This window comes from Haemaphysalis longicornis, unplaced genomic scaffold, assembly GCF_048455015.1.
Source record: "Haemaphysalis longicornis isolate Haplotype H1 unplaced genomic scaffold, Haemaphysalis longicornis Haplotype H1 scaffold_7, whole genome shotgun sequence".
Lineage (NCBI taxonomy): Eukaryota > Metazoa > Arthropoda > Arachnida > Ixodida > Ixodidae > Haemaphysalis > Haemaphysalis longicornis.
In genome coordinates this window covers 131245165-131268377 of record NW_027526422.1, presented here as the reverse complement: position 1 = coordinate 131268377, position 23213 = coordinate 131245165, and the positions used below count along the sequence as shown (strand labels likewise).

Here is a 23213-nt window from a genome sequence, read left to right as displayed (position 1 = left end):
AATGAACCATAAGGAGCGACACACCGGTAAACACCTGCGGCCGCAGGTTCAAGATTCGCTGGTTAACCATCTGTACGGCGAGAATGGGCGCGTACGTTTTTGTTAATGCAGAGCATTTTCTCACAGATACATTTTTTTTTATTTCAACGTCTACAATGTCATGGATCTCTTTGCCTTTGTCTGCCGTGGGTCATAACCCATGAATCATGACCGTAACGTTATTTGTGTCGTTCTCACTTGCTGCGCAGTAACCTGTCCAAATCACTGTGGCGTGGACCAGAAGTGCGACGCGAACAGCCCCTATGGACCCGACGGCTGCCCGATGCCCAACTGCATATGCGGTATGTCCTTATGAAAGGTGAACGGATCGGGTTTGGGGTGAAAAACTTTACCGTCCTTTCCTAAACAAAGCTAAGAGAAGCGGGAAAGCCCCGTCAAATCCAAGAAAACTGCGTCCAATAGATCATCAAACGTTCAAAGACCCGCATTTCAAACGAAGAACGAAGCCCGGCGGCGATTTCACGCGCACTACGTAAACGCATTTACGAAGGATCTAAATGTATACCGATATGTGGTTTATGTGATAAAGGTATACCATTGTGTCGCTCTTCATGATAGGCGCGTGTATTGTACTATCTCGAACCATTGCTGTTTCACGATATTCAAGTAAGCATTTTGACAAACGGGAAACCCGGTTTCACGGACGCACCACGTGTTCAGCGATCTTATCAGAACTTTTCGGTAGACCAACCGGCCTATTGTGAAATGCGTTAGTTTTTTTCAACAGGGCGACATAGGCTACACAAAGAAAGATTTTCTTTAATAACCTAAATGAAGTCGCCATATCTTTATAAGCAAGCATTTCGTCACCACATTTCCCTGAATTGACTCTTGTTATTGTGAGCCAACAACCACAAATACGCAAATTGGGTTTGCATATAGTGCCTGTGGCAATTCTTGATGTTTTCGCTTTAGTAGGGAATGCTCTGCAGCGCCTGACGGAGGCGAAATACTAAAAACACCTGTGAGCCGGAATTTAGCTCTATCGTATTTTCCGATCGGATAGACACCAGTTTCATAACGAGAGGGAGCCAGGTTCGATTCTTTTCTTTTCTTTCTTTTCTTTCGCTTTCTTTTTCTTTCCAATTGGATGCGCATGTTATTGTTCTTTGGCTCTGCTAACCCTGTGCCCCTCGGGACTTCGGGGTGGCCCAGTGGTTCGGTGGCCGGTTCCATGGCAGAAAGACCACTGGTTCGAGCGAATCGCGGGATCTCCCTTACCACATTTTTACTTGAGGCTCCGACGTTTCTTGGAGCGACGGACGTCCGAAGCACTGCCAGAACAGGTCTACTGTTAAAAAGATGCAAAATGCTTGCTTTTAGAACTGACAACTTATCGGCGCCGACATTTGACTACCAGTGAAATTTGACTTTTCGGAGGAATTACTTCGTAAATATGAGCACCTATTTCAAGCTGCATTCGCAAAACTAAACAGGAAGCATCTTTCGCGGACATTGTGGACCCTGTGCGCATTTGGAGTCGCCGTGATGGTTCGCAGGTTGAGACGGTATATTTTATTCGAAATTCGTGCATATAACTGGTCCAAAACATGACAGTTTTTAAAGGGGAAACTTATATTCGCTGATCGTGCAGCTTAGGAGGAGGCGGTGGAAGCAAAACATTTTATTGGACAAAAATCCGCGCCAATCCACCCTATGAAAGTGGTTGGAAAGCGAAGCTGTAAACGACACCCACAACGATTACCCATGCGACATCACTTCAATTCACACACGTGACTCTACAAAGAGTTCTGAAACAAGAGACAAGCGAAATGCACTTATCCACACCCTTTATTACTTCAAAGCGATATTCTTTGCTAAGATCAAATCAATGCATGATCCATGAATGGTGGTTGGCTGAGTTTTATTGGTGAAGCACATGAGTGGAAACTCTTTTTATAAAATGAAAGAAAGATCAAACCCGGTGTAAGACGATCTCAGTTCTACTTGCCACTGCCGATGGGAGCTACGCGATAGGCGGCAGAGGCAGAGGAGAAGTGAGATGCCATGCGTTGAAGTGAGCTTTTTAAATTTTACTAACCTTAGCGCATCCGCAAGGCGCACACGCGGCTACTACACGCACCATGAGCGGAGCACATAGCGGCGCGAGAGGTGGCATGGCGCTATCACGTGGCACTCAGCGAGAACGCACGGGGTAAACCCGCAGATGTGCTCGGTGTGTGCACCGTCTGTCTCCCCCGTCTACGCGTGGGCTTGTAGCTCAATCGCTACGACAACGGGCTCTCCCTCCATTCCTCTATTCGTTCAGGTTCGATTCCTGGCTGTGCCAGTGACTTCTTTTATTTCTTCGCGGGAGCTTCCTGTTGACACCAACGGTCACGACGGAACTCTTTGGGGGTAGAGGTACAAGCTTCGCCGTAAAAAGAAAAATGAAGAAAGAAGGGTGGCGACCTCAGTTCAGGAAGCCGCGTACTTCCGCAGCTCTGGTGGCTCAGTTCATCAGGGGTGGCTGGTGCTTCGGCTGAAAGCCTGCCAGTGCGCATTCCTACTGCTCAGGGTATGAGGAGGGGAGGGGCTCGGGATGTACTGGCCAGAACCACACAAGACTGGCTGTTGTAGCGGGGAGATTCGAAAAGTGGCAGATGTAGGAGAAGGCGGTGGGGCAGTTGTACAATGGTACACTAAACTTTTTTACACCATTATTGCCTAAAAAAAGGTGTAGTATATGTGGAATGAGGGTGTTGGGAAGTCATTACACCCTTTTTCTTCGGTTTCAACACCCTAACGTGTAATTTTACACCCTATTTGTGTGGCCAAAAGGGAGTTCACTGGCTGCAACACCCTCTGTTTTCTGTAGAGTGTTTAGAGCGTGTTGAGTTGCAAAAGAAGCAGCGGAGCACAAGGGAGACCTAGCTTCTACCGGTTTTGCTAGGTTTTACAAGGTTTTGGTAAGTTTTGTTAGGTTTTGCTAAGTTCTTGCTAAGGTAGGGTAAACGCTGAGGGTCGAGGTCAACTTTAGGCGGGTGTTAAAAGGCCGTTATAGACGGTTCCCCACACTGACAACGGATCCTAGGGTAGAAGAAGAAGCTAGGTCAACCCCTCTTCCCCCTCTGCTCTTTCTCCAGCCGGGATCCACTAGTGTAAGCTGTTTGCCATTTTGTGCGTTCTTGTTGCCCAAAACGACTATCACATTTAAAATGGTATAGCAAAAGGAGCGCATAGGCACATGCCTCTCGTCCTCACACTCGAGCAAGTGCAACAGCCGGCTTCACTGTAATGATACTCTATCTGCGGTGGTGCACCCTTTACAGATGATGCAAGGTTTTTGTATGTTTTTGCTAACGCCGCCAGACCAACTCAAGTTTTAGCTCCGCAGTTAATCAATTATGACAATTACTATTGCTTTCAACACAGTGAAACAAAACATCCACCGATCGTAGAAAATGTTCAAATCCACCATTGTAAAAGGGTAGAAAAGACCTCCAAATTTGGAGGCCTTTTACAACCCTTTAGTTAGGTTCCAACACCATAATTTGTACCTTTACACCAATGTGGGAAAAGAGCCTGGAGAAAAAATGAACGCCCTTCTTGGAGGGAGGTGAAAGGGTATGGAAAAGGTGTTTGGTATTTCACAAAATTGCATGACGTATTGAACATACTAACTGCACTACTTTTCTCGCTCGTGCTCACGATTAAAATATTTTTACAAACCGCATGCTGACTTGAACATGCAGACATTAAAGTGCATAATTCCAAACTTAGCGCCAATATATTTGATTTTTGTGACAAGCCCCCCAACTTTATCAGAAGACTTTCCTCTGCTGGCCAAAGAAGCAAGAGCAGTTGTAAGGTGAGCAAGTATATACGCGCTCTCTCCGTGCAATCTGTTGGTTTATTTCAACTTATTTGTCCTTCAAGTGCGACTTTTGCGTGTTCAATGTGTTTAAGTCGTGCTGCGTGCTCAGCCGGTCCAGATTTTCAGGCGTAGCTGCGCTGCCCCCACCCTTAATATAGTGTGTTAAGCAGCTTTAGCGTGTTTAGTAGCCAACCTTTAGTGTGTTAATTTAGTGTGTTAATTTAGTGTGCTAATTTAGTGCGTTAAGCAGCCAACCTTTTTCTCATCCTTACAACCTTTTTTAGTCGAAGCACAAAGGTGTGTGCCATGGGAGATTTTCACACCCTTTTCGGCCAAAAGGGTCTAAGAAAGTTTAGTGTGCACGGTTGAATTTGGTATAGGTGCCGACCTGTAATCTGCACCAACTTAGGGCATCTGTAGTAGCGAGCGACGGTTAGGGAGGGGGGAGGCGTGGAAGCGAATGGTGTGGTAGTGAGCAAGGAGATCTGTACATGTGAGTGGCAGAGAGTGGAGTGGTGTTGCTGACGCCAAGTGGTCTGTGATCGAACAGGAAGCCCGGAAGTTGAGTTCGCGGACAGCGGCCGCCTCATTCCCTGTGAGGCAGGCGTGCCCAACAGTCTACACTATCTAAATGGTGAGGGAAGTCTTCAGGAATCGGACGCTTTCACAGCGTAGAAGGAAATGTATTTTTCATAGCATTGCGGAACGGAAAGCTTTCCGGATTAACAAAAATAGCCTTGTCATGCTCTGATTACTAGCGCGGCCATGCTTCAATTACTGCACTGCAGATGTTTCTGTTAACTCAAGTACCCAAATACCGTGGTTACTCAGTCAAGCTGGCGTATGCTTTATTGGGCTGCGACATATACATCTTGAAAGCCCTTCCGTATAGTGATTGTCAGGGGCGCCCTTCGTTGTGTAGGCACATCAAACCGACCGCACTTAGCTCTGTCTTAGCGGCCAACTTTCGCATAATTTGTTTTAAGAAAGGTTTAATAAAGTAAGTGATATGGCCGTTTCTGTAATCATACCGCTCCCGCAGATACCCGTGTGTTGAGAGCAGACGGAAATTCTGTAATGTTGAGAACTTCAGTTTGACGAATTTATGAGAAATAAATGTAACTCGAGGTAACGAAATAGTCTTTTCAGCAACTAATTGACATTCAATTGTTTGGGGAAACGTTTTGATGAAACGACGGTTACAGATGTTTTCAGGAAAGCATTAGCGGTAAAGTTGGCTTTGCTGAGAGGTGGCTCGCGCGCATGAGAAATGCCCGAATACCTACCCATGTGCAGTTTCGCTGCGAAAACGCTGCTTGAGGAACGCGCTGCTACAACGCATGATGTCATCCTTCACATACGCAGTTCCGAAAGAGTGTCCTGCCCGCTGCCGTATCGGAGAGCAGTGTCCGGATGTCGGCCGAGACGAGAATAGCTGCCTTCCCCAAGATTGCACGTGTGGTAAGTTTGGGCATCCTCAGCTTTGGTTATATTTATAGGTTATATTTAAAAACAATGACAGAGTGATTGCAGGTGCAGAACCGCATGAGAGAACCTTTGCATAATACGTGGTAATAAGCCTAAACAGAATTTATTCGTCCCAACAATGTAAGATTTTAATAAATCTAAAACCGTATGTATATCACTGAAAGCTGACCTCTAAGGCTGCGGCGTCTACATGAATGATAAAAAAACCAACGTCAACGAAGGAAGTCTAGGAAACACACAAAGGACGCCAGTCATGCAAAATAAGTCTATACTATTTACTAAAGTTAAATATTCATTCAATAATGCTTGATGCCAGGTATTAGTGAGGTTGTGTATAACGTTGCTGTTGAGGTGGAATAACGATCAATTAGAATGGAATAAACTGGATACAGCTGAATGACACAGGTTATTGAATAATCATTTATTGGTAGTGTAACTAGAAAGGTGCGTTGAACGTGAAATAAACTGAAATAAATTGTATTAAAGGGTGATAGGTAGATTAAAGTATATTCAGGTGCTTAAGGGGGATCAAGCACAATAAATAGCGTGATTGGTGTGTCCATTTGTGGGCGTGCACACAAAATGTACTGTTTAAAACGGTACACCATGGTTTCACCTCCAAAACCCGTAAGCAGACTTCGATGCCCCTAGAAACATTTGACCTGCTTGCAAATACCTGTTTCATCTATTTAGGGCCACGCTATTTTTCCTTCATTCGATCGACCCGTTTAACTCACATTACTTTGTAATAATTGCAGTTTGATGGGTGTTTCAAAATTTTGATTACTTTTACCGTCTTCCAATCCTAAAACAAAAAAAACGAACATCCGGAAACAGGCATGCACGCGAAACTTGAGTTCAGTGAAAATAAAAACCACGGATATCAAAACGCAGTGACAGCAAAACGAAACTGAGAACACCTCTGCGAAAACAAAAGTGCGAAAACAAAACCCAAAAACCAAACATGGAGCTCTTTATGCATTTTTTCAACGAAGACTGGCTACATGAATGTTTCAGGCCTTCTTTACCGTACACTGAGGTGAATCTCAGTCGATGTTAGCACCCATGTGCAAGCAATAAAGTTTTCGGTCTGGTTGAGCTGCAATTACATGTTTTTTTTTCTTTTGCAGTACCTATATCTCGAATGACTAATACGACAAAATCCACCACGACGTCCACCGGAGGTCTAAGTAAGTGAAAATTGCGACGCACCTTACTGCACAGTCACTTCGTAATGTAGGTTGTCAGCTGCTGTTCTGTTTTAGCAGCGCGACGCAGCAAACGGTGGGTAAACTCTTCTTGAAGGTAAACAATTGACAGCAATCTGTCTGGTTGGGAAGTTGCAAAAAAGTAAACATAGTTGCGACCCCATCCAATCGTACAGAGTATGGGGAACCAGAAGTTTCAGTGCCGGCTCTGCTCCTTCTTCAGGGGTTTCTGGTACCGGGTTAGTCTCTCACACGGGCCCTAGCTGCGGAACGCAGCCCTTGCATGTACACAGTCGGGTGGCCGTCAAAAGTGGCCGTCAAAAAAAAACGCGTTCTAACTGTGCTAAAGGCGCAAGCATTTGCGAGATCCTGCTCGCACTATATGCGAGGCAGGAGGCTGCGAGCACTCCCACGACGGCAAATTTGAATTGCATTGGGGAAACCTCAATTTTATTCATCAAGAGAAGAGTGAGACACGGAGACGAAGAGGTAATGGGAGGTAGAAGTGAGCGGATAACGGCGCCACAGCCCATTGGGGCGAATTCAGTACTGCAGTTAATACAGCTTTCGTGTTGAGTGGAACGACTTTAATTTTTAGATGCGACGCATCTCTTTAACTCGCCTTGTCCCTCTGGCGTCCATCCGTAGTCGGCATCCATACCCCATTCTCCTCGCCACGCCAGCTGCACGGTAACGCCGTTCTCACCGCAGCGCCATCTGTGTGTTAGCGCCCGCTCTCACCGCAACGCCAACTGTACGTGCGCTCGGTTAACACATGCGCATGCGCTGCTCTCTCTCATTCCCTTCACCGTTAACGCGCGGTACATATAAACGCGATAACTGCGCCTCTCCGCTCAGTCGCTCCACCGCCGCCGCTCCGATGACATCCGATGACCACCGATGATTTGAATGGAGACTAACAGGTCTGGTACCGCGATGGTCGGCGCAACCGTAACATGCACCGCCCAGATGTGTCGCATCACCCCATGGTTTTCCCCCGCGGAAAGATGTGGTCAGTTTTTAGATGCAGAGCATCTCATTCACTCGCCTTGTCCCTCCGGTGTCGTCGTCGTCGTCGTCCGCGTTGTCCGCCCCTCCCCCATTCTCCTCGCCGCGCCAGCTGCGCTCTCCGCCGCTCACCCCCTCTCCTCTTCGATAGCGAACACTCTCTCGCGAGGGGCACTGGATTGGATTGGATTGGCTTGGCTTGGGTTGGATTGGATTTGGATTGGATTGGATTAAAGTGGATTGTGTTGGATTGTGTTGCGTCATAGCCGCGGCACGTTGCGTCATAGCCGCGGCAGACGCGCTGGGGCCGGCGCATGTGCAGTACTCTCTCTTCCGCGGTTTCCTCTCCTTCGGGCGCGCTGCGCATATAACTGGTGTGCCGTTCCCCGGCGAAGCAACATCCACGCTTTGCCCAAACACCTAGAGTCCACGCCGCTTTACAAGTTCTACGTCGTCATCGACTGGGACCGGCTTACGCAGTCCCCTCAACGTTATGCGCGCTATAAAACGCGGTCCCTTCGCCGCTCCGCCTATGTGTCGCATCTACACAGGGGTTCCCGCGAGGGGAGGTGGTTTTCGCTTTTTCTCTGGGTGTCACATTACGGAATGAATGAACTTTTTGGGTATACGTTCTTTTGAAGGTCGCAATTACCCGGCTCTATTTTTGTGCGTTCGTATGCTGACGAGCAAATGGCCTTCGCTCTGTTGAATAAAGTACACACTACAGAGGCCTTGTGGTTGACTTGATAACGGGAAGTAAAATGAAGGTAGCGACCGGTGTGCATTGGCTTCCTGTGAACGCAGAACTCCAGGGTTTTGACTGGTCTCGTCATTTGGGTGTCTCAGAAAAAGGGATGGAGCCGCCGCGTTCTCATTAAGCCGTGAACTGGATGGCGATGTGGATCTAAATTAGATGCTTTTACAAGCTGTAAATTTCGGAGGTCTTCACTATGCCAAAACAATCGTCCATATACGGAGAATGTTAATGTCGCTGCTACTAGGAGCTCAGTTTCCATTCTATGTGCACCACGGTAAATTTAGCTATTGTCACGGAGATGGTGTCTCAGATATCGGTTTAGTGATTTTCTTTCAAATTTGTTCATTTGTACTAAAACACGTGCTGGACAAGCAGAGGACATAGCTAATGGTATAGGCACGTTGATGAACAATGACACGAAGTCGAACGAGACCAGGCGCTCGTCTTTGTCAGTGCTCACCTGGGATGGATGTTGCAAAAAGTGTCCAGAGTTGCGGATATAAGTAGGCGTCTAGCCGGCGAGGGGGCCGATGATTCGGTTGACCTCAAATCTTTGTTTTGCGGAATGCGTGGGGTTCAAAAAATCGCCCTCACGTACACTGGATTGCAGAGAAAATGGGTGTGCGAGGCTGAGGGTAGTCATTTGGATATTGTGCACGCGGTAAGCTGTCGTTCGTGCGGACCAATTTTTTTTTGTGCCCAAGTACTTGCAAGCACTTGCACTGTGTGTCGGTTTTTAGATTGAACCAGTTTGGCAAATAGGAAATGTTGCAGCGGCGACAATATTGTTTGCAAATATGTTAGTACCTCCGCTTCTTGCAACCGGACCTCTGGTAACAGCGCCGCCTCATCCAGCGTACCGGCATCACTGAGCGAACAAATTTAAATATTGTGCCAAAAATAATATGATTACAGCGAACCCATCACCAGTGCTCAGTGCTTTTTAAGGCATTGCGCTTCAGGCGCCGTACAGGAAATTTGATTTTCTTCCATGGGGGTGTTTTTATAATGAAGGAAAATAAAATCGACACCAGTGTTTTTCTGGACATCACAAAGGCGATTTTTTTTTGCGATGTACGCCAACGCGATGTACACAAACTAAAGTGTTGCTTTGTTTCGCGTGATAAATATGTCTTTGTTAACATTATTATCTATGCTTATTATTGCCCAATTGGCGACCCCACGTTGGTGCTCGCCACCTGGCGCCCGTCGCGAGAAGCGCCCTCATCAGGTCCGGTTGCGGACTTCCCCATGGCGCAGAACGCTTGTTTAGCGTCGTAACTGTGTATTTGTCGTGATACCGCCGAAAGAAGACCCAATGACGATAAAGCGGACGTGTAAGCATCTTTATTGCGTCCCCTTCGATGTGATGGCGCGATTGAAGTACAGCAGTGCATACGTTTAGCGCTTGCCGGGAGAAGCAGACGACTCGCCTCGCAAGGTGTTGTGGACACGGAACCTATGGATTAGAAAAAGTGTTGCCCACCACGCAAGTTTGCTGGAAGCACTTTGCTCAAAACGATTACTGCCTTCCAGGTCAGCAGCCGCTTGCTTTTTCATTGTGATGAAGCCGCATTTCATGCGCGTGGCGTACTTTCTCTGGGCGCGCTTCCTCCGTGTGCTCTGCTCGAACGTGTACCTGCGCTTTTCATATATCTGTTAGGTGCTAATATTCTCAAGATACATGTTCGAAATCAAGGCTTGATTTCAATTAGCTTGGAACAATGTTTTTCACTTTGCACTTGAAGCCGTGCTTCAAATGCGCGTCTAAAGCTGCCGCCCCAGGCGCAGCTCGACGTACTTTACTCTCCAGTCGGTGAATGGCAGGACTCCCGCAGCTTCGACAGCTCCAAGGAGCCAGCACACGACGTTATCTTATCGGCGCACGCTGGGTCGCCTTTCTTGTTTACGCTTATCGCACGTGCGCTTCCAGTTCAGTCATCTTCCAGAACTAGGTTGCGTCTCTTCCAAACGCCCGCCGTTATCCACGCAACTCTTAACCAACCCATACGTGTATAATAATCAGCGAACTTTGCGGGCGGATTCAAATCAAAGTAGTCGAACTTGGGCCTCAAAGCGGATTATCACGAAATTGTGAGAAAGAAATATACCGGAAATTTTCACTGTTACCAGATCATTATTCATCAAGCTACGGCGAAGTTCTATCACAGCCCTAACAGTGGTAGTTAAAACTGTACGACTTACCTGTAGCAGTATATGAGAGCCGCAACAAGGTGCTCACACTTCTCTGACAGCCCTGGTGCGTACAAGCACTGCCCTTTTCTAATTTTTTGGCTCGGTACACAGGCAGCTTAGCTTGAGCGAAATGCAATTCGGTTCCTCGGCCCCACCCGACGTCGGCATGCACATAGCGACTATCTGGGCGTTTTCATCGTTCCGATCTTTGACGGGCCCCATCAAGATCAGGTCGCCGGCTGAAATCGTGCACTCTTCCTCGCCAAAACAACGCGAATCAACACTGGAGTTTCAGAATCTTAGTGCGACAGTTACCGAAGCTGCCACGGCGTACCTGTTTTGCGACGCCATTTTGAGCGTTTTGGCTGATGTCGCCAGAGGGCGTCGCGGAACTTGGAGTTGCGAATGATGTTGCGGTGTACAGTGCGCGTCAGGCTTGCCCAGGGCAAGCGAGCGCGCGGCTTCGAAGCATGCCGGCGACATTAGCTGACAGCTGCTGGGTGGAGATAGCTTGCCGAATGCGCGTGCGCGACCTCGAGCAGACTCGGTCCTGTCATATCGTTTAGCATGGGGCACTCAAATTAGCAAACGCCGCCACCCGCGAGGGGCGCTTCTGTTCCGCAGTGCCAGCAGCAAGCGGTGACTCGGGAGATGAGCGCGCACTTCGAAGCGATGTATTAGGCCCTCTGGCAGTAATGTACTAATCGCGCCAAAGGTTCGACCAAAGGCGCTGTAAAGCATTCTTGTTGCGTGCTTTTCGTTTGCTACGCATGTAATTTAGGATTTTAGCGCAAGCCGTTTTGTGCCATTACGTAACGTCTATCTGGCTGGTCACCGTTCCCGGATGGCACCATGGAAGACAAGAGCCTCTCGTGGGTGATTCCACCCACAACAAGCGACGAAGAACAAGAGAAAAGTTTCGTAGAACGCTGAGTAAGCGTTCAAAATTCGTTTGAGTGAATGCGTGCGAAAATTTTTTGGGTTCTAATTCAGTATATCTCTACGTAAGTCCAGGAAACCCTCCAGGATCATGCATCACATGATTTTAAATTGTTGTGCGGTTAAAAAACCCCTTTTATTGCCACTCATGTGATACCTTTAATATGTGTTTTTCTATCACATAGCATTACTTTAGAATTTGAAAGAGAATTACATGGTATTGTTGTTTCGGTGTCTGTTTTCGGGTCTTAATTCCCCGGTAGCTGTGAGGCGGTGGTTCGCGCTATTCGTGTATTGTTGACTCGGCAGTGCCTGTCAAAAAGTGAGCATGAAGTTTTGACTTCTTTTGAAGGCTAGGCTTTTCAATCACGAAAACGTGATCACCTTACGTGTGCTGCATATTTAATGTACCATTTGATGGTATACGGCTCCTCGCAGGTTCAAGCGCCTACCCTTGCCCTGATGTGTGCGAAAACGGGAGCTCCTGTCACCCGCATAGCCCGGTCGACGTCAACAACTGTTTTGAACCCGGGTGCAAATGCGGTCAGTGTTGTCATTAACTGATACATTATTTAAGTGAAGCTTTATTGCTCTCCCTGATGGCGTTGTACGTCAATACGCCCCGCAGGAAAGCCAACTTTTCTGCGGGGCGTATTGGCCACCGATGATGACAAATGATCGCGGGAGAAGTGAAAGAAAAAAAATCATCTGTTGAACGACAACGACGGGAAACCCGAAGCTTTAGTCATTGAGTTTCTCCTTTGATCGTTTGAACGTTGTCCTGAAGGGGTACTTTGGTGCTTGCGCGATTTTAATGGCGACATTCGGAAGCCTATTTAGGGCACCTTTGACGTCAGTGTAATGCTTTTAAGATCGCTGGGATGGCCTCATGCGGGCGCGCCATGCCCGAACCCGCGTGAACCCGTTGCTATGGCGACACACATGGTTGACAGCATGCATGCCACGCCAATGAATACAACCTATGCGTTGATATAGTTATGTCGATTATTGCCAGCCGCGTCATCGGTATGGCGCCTCACCGTCACCATATTGGCGTGTTTGGTTTTATTGGTACAATTTAGCTCTCGCCACAACTGTTTTTATTTCTGTAGTGTGCTTGTGTTTAATATGTGCCCTAAAACCCCCTACATTTTCTGATATTGGGCTTACCAGGTTCCTATGGGCATGCGTGAGCGCATAGCTACGTCTCGACATTGGTGCAATCATCCATTATCCCTTTATCTAGCAATCTAGCGTACAACTGGCGGGTTTAGCCGTCTGGCTTGCTGTATGCATAACTAAACAAAGGCTCTTCAGAACTGCGGCAGATAGCAGGTGCATTAGACCCTGCTCCTCTTCGTCTGAGATTTAGGGAGAATGTGCGTTCGCAGACAACAGCGAACGGACACGTACCACGCGGAATGGCAAGCCCAACTAATTTTATTATTAGAAATGCTTTTAGCTATGACTTCATGGTTAACCGAAAAGGTGCGGTGGCTCTCTGCAGCCTATTGCTGGATGTGTAGGAGAAATTATGGCTGAATGATTCCTGCAGAATGATAAATGAAAAAAGGTTTTACGACAACTTCCCGAAATAGAACAGCCTGACCACTCGGCATGACCATGCAAATGTGAAAAAAAAAACAAGAGATAATGAATGGCACTTGCTTCTTTTAGTAACAAAATAAATAGGTGGCGAGAGTTCTATCTGACAACTGGAATATGGTCGGTGCGCGGGTGGTGGTTTTGATATTCTAATTTTTTACGCTTCTGCGCCTTAGTAATGCGATAACTGAACTAATGCTGGTTTTCTCCTACTGTGGTGGCAGTTGTTCTTGCTTGGGTCATTTTCGGATACTTAGATTCCACGGGATGTACTGCTTTATAGTGACACGAATATTATTTGAATGGCCAGGTATGTTCTTTACTCACCAGCCGGCATCATTCCGATGCCATCACGAGGGAATAAATACAATGAACCGTCGAGAGACAACGTTTGCGGACCGCGAGAACAGCAATTTTGGCATTTATCTGCCCCATGGCAGCCCGACTATTATGTGGTAATTTTTGCAATACTTCAGAAATTATACGACATCTCACATGCGTACCAGCTGCTACCAGCCGGAGTTTCTGAGCTGCTACCCGAAAAAAAAAAATAACCTAAAATTGCCATTTTCGTGGTCCGTAAATGTTTGCCCACATCTGTCCGAACTTCAAATGATGACGTCGCCTTTGAGCAGAGATTTCGGCGCACGTTAAAGATCCCCAGGTGGTCAAAATTAATCCGGAGCCCTCCACTACGGCGCGCCTCATCGCCTGCGTTGCGTCGGCGCGTTAAACCCTACAATCAATCAATCAATCCTTTGAGCAGAAGCGGAAGAAGTCCTTGAGGTCCGGTAAGGTATGCCCCACATATTCTTGAAGTTGGTTAGCGAGTTGCGATTTTTTCACCTTGCCTGTATTTTTTACCTCCCCTATATAACTTTCCGCTCCCTTTTGCCGGCAGACTTGTTGCTTTCTTTAGACTTGTATATGAAGCATAAAGGAATTACGCAGCAACAGGAGGATCTCGTCAATGTATACTTTCCCTCTATTTATTCTTGACTGCGCTGTTTTTATGCAGTAAATGATACGTGCCCCAACTCATGCTCTGGTGGACACGTTTGCGCCTACAATACTTCGCTGGAGGCTGACGGTTGTCTTGAAGATCCCTGTGTTTGCGGTAAGCTGTCGTTCATTCTGACCTGCTTTTTTGGGCAAGACTACTTACAAGCACCTACATTGTGTGCATGTTATCAAATTTAACCAGTCTTAGTAATATGAAATGTTGCTGCTGTGGCATTACTTTGCAGCCTCTGCGCAGGAAGACGATTAGTCTAGCAGCAAATGGTATGGGCTTAATGCAGTAGACAGCCCAATGAAATATACAGGGTAAACTCGCTATTCAGCACTATTGTTTCCATCGTTGTAACTACACGTACCAGTACCCTAAGCATGTCATACATGTGTCCTTCTTCACTCACTGCTACGAATGTTTTCAGGCCAGTATTGAAGTACAGCGAAATGTACGCCACGTCAAGGACCAAATCTGGACAAAATCTGACGGTGTAAAAAACAAAAAACCCTTTAGTATCAAAACCCATTTTGGAACTGACCGTTACTGCGTATCGCCCCACCTCACTCCTTAAAGGGACCATGTAGACAAAAAACAACTTAGGTTCATTAAAAGGCTTCTAATGCGTAGCATTCTTTGCCGAGTACCCCCCCCCCACCCCCCGCCAGGACCGTGTAACGCCCTGCATTTCCACAGAAATGCAGATATTGGGGAAGATCCACCTGTGATCGCTACACTGGCGAAATGGAGATTACTGGTCGCACAAAATTTTGAAAAACTAATAAACTAAGAAAATATAAAATAATTTCGGCAAATGGCTAACCATGTAACGCATTGCATTTCCACAGTAATGGAGATTTCTCGAAAGTTCCAAATGTAATCGTTATAATGACCTAAGTGGAGATAATTTGTCGGACGAAATTTTGGAGAAACTGAATAATAAAGATTGTCGGAGAATTGCAAAACGTATACTGCACGTCATCAGCACTATAATGAAGATTTCGCGAAAATTCAACCTGTAATCGTTACAATAGCGTGAATGAAGGTTATTGGTCGAACGAATTTTTTTAAAAAACAAAGAAAATAAGTACATATAAAATAATTACGGAAACTGCAAACCGTGCAACGTCCTGCATTTCCACAATATTGGCAATATCGGGAAAGTTCTAAATGTAATCATTGTAATAACTTAAACAGAGACAATTGGTCGTACAAAATTTTGAAAAACTAAAAAAATAAAGAAATATTAAGAAATAACGGAGAATGGCGAACGTATACTGCATGGCATCTCCATAATAATGCAGATTTCGTGAAAGTTCCACCTATAATCTTTATATTAGCGAAAATGAGATAATTGTTGAAAAAAAATTGACACACGAAAAAAAGAAGGAAAATATGAAATATTGCTAAAAATCGCGAACCGTGAAACGCCTTGCATTTACAAAATACTGCAGATTACACAAAAGTTCCACCTTTAATAGTTATAATAGCGTAAATGGAGATCATTGGTCGGCCAGGATTTAAAAAAAATTAAGAAACGGCCTGGAGTAAACTCATACTGAAGACAAGCAGCATACGAATACTACGCATTAGTAGATAATTCTCTGAATTTCGGCAGAATTTTTTCCCGATAACAACAACACCAATTCTATCGCCATCTTTAAACTAACAATCAAAATATTAACCAAAATATTCGACATTTCCTACTCCCACAGCCACTTTCTGGCAATTTTTTGACGTCACAGTATTGTATTTGTTCGATTGGCGGCACAGACCTAAGCCACAACCAAAAAACAAGACTTGGAGATTGTTCAATTGCATTACTTGAATAGTAACGAGCATATGTCACTATGGCGCGAAATTTGAAAGTCCAATCTTGCATTTTTTTTTCTGTTAAAGAAAGGTCGTTTGTGGCTGGGATGCAGCTGAGTGAGCTACCGCCTTATTTTTTTCAACAAGAACAACGAAAGTAAAATACAAGTTTGTTCTCTTTGAAAGAACGAGAGGTCGTGAACAAAAATAAAATACAAGTCTGTTTCACTAAAAAGGTTTGGCGTTTTATAGTGCCCTCAGCGCTTGTCCGGCTGCAAACAATGCTTTATTAACTGATACATCGACCAACTTAGGCAAAAGTATTAATTTCCACTATCGATAGCATGTTTTGTAACATCTGCAATGAAGTATTCCGGAAACTTACTTAAACGGAAGTTAATAGGTTGACCAACGCTGCCGCCAACGCCGAAACAGGCATTTTGGTGCTTTGGTCACTGTCTGCGTTGCTATATGATGCACTGATACCGCTCAAGAACTGCCCGTACTTGTAAGTGCAGAAAATATTAGGGGCTCGCCTTGTCGTCGTAGCTCACTTGCTGGACCCAACTAGAGTTCCACGGCGTACCGTCGTAGCGGAGTCCCGTCGGAGCGGCGTACCGTCGTAGCGGAGTCCCGTCGGAGCGGCGTCCCACAGCGGCTTCGCACAACAAGTGGTTTATATAATCCTAACCGTTCGAAACTCAAGAAACCCTGGGAATTGTCATACATCTCCCCGTTGCTTAGCGCAAACAAAACAGCAGGCACATTTGAGGCAGAATATACGTAATTACGGGCAAACTCCACGCTTATTTAGTTCTGAACGCTCGTTGGGTAGGATTTTTTTTTATAATAAGCGAAAAAAAGTGGCAGCGCAACGTCGGCACGATCGGGATGAAAAGCAACAACAAAAAGAACACAACACCCCTTGGCGCAACTTCAGGCAGGGGGCACGAAAGCGCTGCGAAGGCGGGAAATTTGAATTCCATTGGAAAAACCTCCGTTCCATTCATCAAGACAGGAGAAAGAGAGGGTGGCAAAGAGCCTGATGGGTAGTAGCAGTGAGCGGATAACCCCGCTACAGCCCATTATGGAGAAACACTGCTCTGCACTTTCGGCGGGTTTCACATTGAGTGGAACGGCTTTATTGTTTCTTGCTGGCTGTACTGGTACAGTCAGCCGCAAAATTTTGCGGAATGTGGAGTACGTGGCGGAGCGGCGCAAAACTGTATTGCTGCTCCATCTTCCGCCACGGACCGTCGGGTCTAGGCTCACGAAACTTTCTCCAGGCGCGCTTGCGCATGCCTGTCCTTACTTAGTTATCAGGCATTTCTGGCGACTCGCTTCCCCGTGACATGGTTTCAATTTCCGCGGCAACCGCTGTGTGCGCCACGTGACCATCGCCACGGGTCTGCCCCTACTGGGGCAACACATCGCGAAGCTCGTGACCGCCTTTTACACGGGGATCAATGCTGTCAAAATATACGCTATCTGCCACGTGATGTGCTAGTCGACCACTGAAGTTAAAGGGCTCTTATAAGATACGTTCTGGCGGGAAGTGCGTGCGCTGACAGGGTCTGCAGAAACAAGTTTCGTTGACAAACTTCACTGCTGCGTCAAAGCCAACCTTCTGATGAATACCCTGTGGCTCAAAATCAAATGTAGGTATCTTGGAAAAAAGTTATACTGGAATTGGCCGCTAGGAAGGCTCTATTATCCCGCCGAGTTTCAACTACTTGTCATAATTCGTTAGTTCGCGGTGAAGATCTAGACGTTACAGAATCCCCGTCTGTTGTCAATGCATGGCAGCCTATACGGACGGTGTATTGTTATGAAGAACGGCGTAACCCTCGTCTTATCGTAATTATCTCAAAACAAATTATATCAAATTTAACAAAAAAAAAAAAAAAACACTGGAACATTACGGCAATTGTTACCCAGTTTTTTTTCGTAATTACGTTGTTCACATTGACAATTACTCGTTAAGGCGACTGTACCACAACGCCGGATTTCCTTGACTTTTTATGTAATTACGCAGTTCCCCGTCTAGTAGGAAATATTGTGCAATCCCGTGTGCTGGTCATACATAGGACTCTGTTGAATGAAAACACAGTACCTCATATTTGTCCGCTAGAATGAAAGTCTGGTCCGTCAAAGTTCTAGTCAGCTACGTTTCTAGGATGTATGCTATATTGCAGTTTAAAAAAACGATCTGTTTATTCCATGCAGTTCCTGGACTGAGCCCAGCTGCAGAGGTTATCCTTTCTCAGAGTGAAGAAGAGCACTGATTGTATTTATTTATTTTAAACTAAGCTCAAGTGCGTATTCCTGCATTCCCAACCGGTGCACATTCTCCTTATCACAGGGAAAACATTGCGTATACCAACTGGGATATTTGCTATACATGTGAGAGTTCCAGTTTCCCTTCAATTACTCGGAGGCTGGTATGAGCGGTTCGTAGGGATCAGCCTGTAATGTATCGCCCTCTCTGGCGCCCTAGGTGCAAATTTTAGCGCGCCTTTTTCCGATGATATCTACATTAGACTTTGAGCCACAGCGCATTCACCAGAAAGTTGGCTTTGCCGAAGTAAGGAATCTTGTCTACCAGACTTTTTTCTGCACACCCTGTCAGCGCATGCAGTTCTCGCGAGAACCTAGCTTACAACAGCTCTCTAACTTTAGTGTTCGGCCAGCACATCACTTGGCAGATAGCGTATATTTTGACAGCCTTGATCCCCGCGTAAAACGCGGGCGCGAGTTTCGCGATGTTCTGCACGAGTAAGGCAGACCCGCGACGATGGTCACACGGCGCCGCAGCGGTTTCCGCGGATATTGAAAGCGTGTCACGGGGAACGGAGTGACTAGAAACGCCCGAAAACAAAGGAAGGACAGGCATACGAAAAGCGCACCTGGCGAGCAAGTTTCGTGAACCTCGACCCGGCCGTCTGTGGCGGAAGGTGGCGCAGCACGCAGTTTTCCGCCGCTGCGCCACGCACTCCACACCACGCAAAATTTTGCGGCCGACTGTACCTGGCTTTCTTTTAAAGTTGTTAGTAATCGGTTCGCAAAACAGTGGGTATGACTCGATCGAAAGGGTCACTATAGTTGCAGCGTCGCTTGTGCCAGTTGGCCAATGTCATGACAGACAGCGCGCCCTGCAGCTGTACATCGTCTGCCTACACAGTGCGCGACAAACCCCCTAGTTCTTGCATGCTGAAGTGTGTGTAGTTGCAATATTTACCCCACTATCGTTACCGGTATAAGAAAAGTGCAGAAAATTAAAGTACACATTCCTCTTTTTAAGAGGTTATAATATCTTACTAATATGCAGTGGATTTTTTCGGCCTCAGCCGACTGCAACGTACTGCCCGTAATACGTTCACAACTTCAGTGTGGAAAAGCTGCTAGTGTTTTCTTCATTGTCCATATACGCTGCTGATCGCAACATTTGATGAAGACACATAGGCTCGTTACTGAACGATCTGAACGCTCAAACAATCAAGGGGTAACCACATGCAACGACGGCGACAAGTGACGCGAAAGATGTAGCGCAACGACTACAAGAGACCGATAGGGTGGGCGACAGCGACAAGAGAAAAAAACTTAATGCATTGCCGCCAATGCCCTCTCTCGCTGCCGCTCGCTTGTAGGCTGCCTCTGCCGGGGAGAAAGCCCGCAACGGCGACGGCCCGTCGCCTGCCACTGTCGCCGATTCCGGCTTCCTGTGTATAATTTTTTTTCGCTTGTCTGACCCTCTCACAATGCCTGTTTGCTGTGCTCATTAGTTCCGGTTTACGCGTCGCTCGACGCAGTAGACGCATGTCTACGGCGTTGTAGACGCATGTCTATGGCGATACAGTCACTATAAATATTGTAATGTAATGCTACACGCGCGCGTGTCGTGCAGTGCATTGTACACAATTCTTTAGAGCGGTGCAGGTAACCCATGCCGCTGCCCGGCAGCTTCTCTAAACCTAGTTGCCGAGCTAAGAATACAGGATAGGGTTGCCATTATTCGCGCCACCGCGTTTCGCACCTACGAAGATATTCGGCTCGCATAAACATCCGGCTAGGATACAAACACTTTACGGAAAAAAGTGCTTGAAATTGTGCGAGAATCGATGCTGTTTGTACATGGGTACAAAAGTTTAATCAAAGGTTAATCAAATTTGTTTTGTTATTAATAAAATGAAATCTCCAGAAAGATTTATTTCTCAGTGATTTTTTAGAGGCTTCATGCAAGATGACCATGAAAGCAATGTTATCCGTTTTTGTTGATTTCGGCTTTGAAACACAAAAGAAGCCATGTGCCTAACCAAACCGAGTAGGCGAAAAACGTCGCCAGCTGCAATGGCGCCGCCCACCACGGCCCGGGAACGCAGCGCCAGATTTCCCTCTAGTATACATTAGAATGAAACTCTATGCTTACCTCTATACTTTTATGCAGCATTTCTTCGTTCGTGAAGATAAATCCAGGGTAGCCATAGCAGTGAAAGATCCCAAGTTTAAACCGCGAATAGCGCGAATGCGTTCCGGCCAATTGCGCGCGCATCGCTACACAGTGCAAGTAGTGCCAGTTTCGGCGTCCACGCCGTCGCGCCGGTGATTTTTGTCCTAAAGAAAAGCTACTTCGGTTCACGTACGCACGCACGCACACGAGTTTCAAATACTCGCCGGATTTTTTAGAGGTTTAAATTTAAAGCGTCCCCGTCCTACCTCGCTTAGCGGACCAGCTGCTCATGCCCAGCTCCATATTTCAGTGTACTCTGAATAATTTTTCCGCACCTCCTCCTGCCCCGATAAAGCCTTTCAGTAGTAACCACCGCACTTTCTTTGTCATTGACCGCTCAAACTTCTAGGCGACTGCATATTAGCCCTTCTTCTATTCTCTCTCACAAATTCAAACTTTTATCATTCTGCACTCCTTCAGGTCGCGTCACCCGACGCCGAGCAGCATACCGCAACAAACCGGACCCCATACACGAAGCTCGCTCCGTATACAGCCCGTCCCGCTCACACACAGGTTGTCTTGGACTCCAATTCGCCTACCTCACACTTCTCAAACCATGCGCCATGGCACTGAAGAGACAGGAATCGCTCTGGAAACACCCATAGCTTCTTCTAACTACGTAGCTATTCTCACGGACTCCCAACAGGCCTGCTGCAGCTACTGTATAGGCGCCATCTTGCCCTCAGGGTTCAAGCCTTTGATCTCAATCAAGCATCCGCTCAACACTAGAATGTGTAAACAACCGGCCGTCATTCCTTCGAGGGTAACGAGGCTGCACACGTAGGTGCCTGTACTTTTCCATTCCGGGAGTTTTCAAAAACGGGAAAGGATCTTGCCGCACCCTCCACGTATTCCCCGGTCACTTCCCATTTCTAGGAAATCCGATATCATCATCGCCAATCGCGGCTTCAATACCCTCATCCTCACCCACCCCTCAGCACTGAGGCGGATCGCATTTGGCCTCGATTACAGACTAGCACGTACTAAAACACCTCGACATTCCGTTACCTCTCCCCGCTTACCCTTGAAACAGCTCCTCCTTCTCCGTCCCGAGCACCACTTACCAACTGGTTTGGGGTTGCCCCTACGAACCAAACCCGCTACCTTACCCTTCCTCAGAGCAGTGGAACCGCGAGCTGGCAAGCTTATCGGGCGAGAATCACAGACGCCTTATCGCTCCCGCCCAGGCTGCTGCGCTAGCTCGCGGCTTTCTACACAAAGAAGGTCACAACTTTTAGGCTACATAAACGTTTCCCAATCGAAAACAATACTTTTTTCTCAACTTCGGTTCGTCATCGGAGCCGTTGATCTTTTCGTAATCATTTTTCTTCAGTCTCCCAAAACACAAAAACCAAACATGGAGCTGTTTAGGCTTTTTTCAACGAAGATTGGATACATTGATGTTTCAGGCCTTCTTTACCGTGCACTGTGGTGACTCTTAGTCGATGTTAGCACCCATGTGCAGACACTAAAGTTTTCGATCTGGTTGAGCTGCAATTGCATGTTTTTTTTTTATTTTGCAGTTCCTATATCTCCGGCAAAATCCACTACGACGCCCATCGGAGGTCTAAGTAAGTGAAAACTACGACGCACCTTACTGCACAGTCACTTGGTAATGTGAGTTGTCTGCTGCTGTTCTGTTTTAGCAGCGCGACCCAACGAACTGTGGGTAAATTATTCTTGGAGGTAAACAATTGACAGCAATCTGTCTGGTTGGGAAGTTGCAAAAAGGGAAATATCGTTGCGACTCCAGCCAATCGCACAGAGTATGGTAAAACAGAAGTTTCAGTTTCGGCTCTGCTCCTTCTTCAGCGGTCAGTGGGTCCGGGTTAGTCTCTCACTGGGAGACACAGCCCTTGCATGTACACAGAGAGGAGCTTTTCATTTGAGCGGTTAAGGCTTTTTCGAGTGGCCTGGATATGCCACGACTCAAGTAAAAGCCTCTTCTTCCAATCCGTTTCCTTCTCGAGGATGGCCGTTCTGGCGAAGTCAAATGGGGTCGACCGACTCGCATTGTTCGGCAATGGCGCTACCTTCTATATTGTCTCCGGAACTCGTTTTAACAGCAGAGTTTGAGCTTGATTTGCCGGAATTCGCCAAAAAATGCAAAGAAAAAACTACTGTGGGGCGAGGTCTTTGCCTTGCCTTTCAGGCCTTGCCTCTAAGGTCTTGCCTTTCACTAGTAGAATCATACCGATACCTGGGAATTCTGTTAACCACAGACCTAACCTGGTCCGAACACATACTGGAACTTGTTGTGAAAGTATCTCAAGCGCTTGGTTACACTAGAAGAAACCTTCCATTATCGCCCCCGACCATACGCAAACTGGCATACGAAGCCTTCATCCGATCAAAGCTAGAATACGCATCTGCTATTTGGAACCCTCATCAGACGTACCTAATCAATGCCATCGAATCACTTCATTCCTTCAGCCCGCTTCATCACTTCTAAATATGACTGGCATCTCAGCGTCAACGACATAAAAACGTCCCTCTCCCTCCCCTCCCTGACAATTAGACGTGAAATTGGACAGATATGATCACTTTCACCATTTACGCACTTCCATCCTACTCACACAATTCCGTCACTCGCGCCGTCTGTTCAATTCCGTGAGCATCCAACGATTGCACGGTTCATCTAAGGCATTCAATATGTCATTTCTACCACATGCCATAAAAGAATGGAACAAGCTGCCAGACTCTATTGTTATCGAACGCAATCCGACCAAATTCAAAGAATAATTGTCACCTTAGCCTTTTTTTTTCATATAATCGACATGACATGCCCCTGCTGTCTTTTTTATTTA

The 23213-nt window shown here is 46.6% G+C and overlaps 1 long non-coding RNA gene across 1 annotated transcript; it reads left to right on the top strand.

Annotated features, from left to right (window-relative positions):
- Nucleotides 1-11911: 11911 nt before the first annotated feature.
- Nucleotides 11912-21979, top strand: LOC144145631 (uncharacterized). The gene is made up of 3 exons (XR_013317543.1): nucleotides 11912-12016; nucleotides 14097-14195; nucleotides 21930-21979. It is a non-coding gene; the product is annotated as an uncharacterized LOC144145631 (long non-coding RNA).
- Nucleotides 21980-23213: the final 1234 nt, after the last annotated feature.